The 1,297-nt window shown below is 29.9% G+C and overlaps 1 non-coding gene across 1 annotated transcript; it reads left to right on the forward strand.

The window, feature by feature from the left end:
- The first annotated feature begins 786 nt into the window (after positions 1 to 786).
- On the forward strand, positions 787 to 892 carry LOC123253218. The gene has a single exon (XR_006506590.1). It is a non-coding gene; the product is annotated as a U6 spliceosomal RNA (small nuclear RNA).
- The last annotated feature ends 405 nt before the right edge of the window (positions 893 to 1,297 follow it).

The raw sequence follows: 1,297 nt of genomic DNA on the forward strand, positions 1-1,297 counted from the left end.
TTATTTTTAATTTTATTATTTTTTGACAATCTAAGGATACTGACTATTGATTCCAAGGCAGAAGAGAGATAAGGGCTAGGCAATGTGGGTTAAACAATTTTCACAGAGCCACACAGCTAGGAAGTATCTAAGTCCAGATCTGAACCCAAGATCTCCTGTCTTGAGACCTGGTTTGATTTTCCATGATTCTCTAAGTACACAATCATATTATCTGCGAAGAGTGATAGCTTTGTTTCTTCATTATCACTGATCTCATCAGAAAGGCTTCCACTGTTTCTCAATTATAAATATTGCTAGCTAGCTCTTAATAGTTACTATTTATCATATAAAGAAATGGTTCAGTTATTACTACTTTTTAAACATATAGGGCTATTGAATTTTTTCAAAAGCTTTTATTAGACATAGTGATGTAATTTTGCTATTTGAAATTTTTTATTAATATGGTCTACTATATTTAGTGTTTTACTAATATTGAACCAACCCTGAATTCCTCCAAAAACCAAATCAGGTCTTAGTGAATAGTCTTTTTAATATATTGTCATAGCCTTTTTGCTAATTTTATTCATTTTTTCTCATCAATATTCATTAGAAGCATTAGTTTTCTTTCTCTGATTTATCTCTTCTTGGTTTAGGTATAAGAACCATATTTATCTCTTAGAAAGAGTTTATGAAGATACTGTGTCTCACCATTATTTTTGTAAATGATTTATGTAATATTAAAATGGGTAGCTAGGTGATGCAGTGAACTTGGAATCAAGAAAACTCAGTTTTATAAGTTCAAATACAGTGTTCATTTTGGTAGCACATATATTAAAATTGGAATGGCACAGAAGATTAGCATGGCCCTTGTGCAAGGATGAAATAAGTTCAAATATAGCCTCAGATACTTATTAGTAGTGTGACCCTGGGCAAATTACTTAACCCTGTTTGTCTCAGCACCTCATCTATAAAAAAAAGCCGAAGAAGGAAATTGCAAATCACTCTAGTATCTTTGCCATGAAAATCCCAAATGGGATCATAAAGAATCAGACATGACTAAAATGAATGAACAAGAACAATATTAAAATTGTGCTTGAGTGTTTAATACAATTTACTTATACATCTACCTGGTTCTTTTTTTTTAATCTTTGGAAAGTTTTTATGATTTATTCAATTTCTTTTTCTGAGAATGAGTTGTTGAAGTTTTTATGTCTTGTTTTGTTAGTCAAGGTATATATGTTTAAAAGTATTAAAATATTTCACTGTTATTATATTGGCATGAAATAGGCAACATTCTAATAACTATTTTTCTTTCATT

This window comes from Gracilinanus agilis, chromosome 6 (genome assembly GCF_016433145.1).
Source record: "Gracilinanus agilis isolate LMUSP501 chromosome 6, AgileGrace, whole genome shotgun sequence".
In the NCBI taxonomy this organism is placed as follows: Eukaryota; Metazoa; Chordata; class Mammalia; order Didelphimorphia; family Didelphidae; genus Gracilinanus; species Gracilinanus agilis.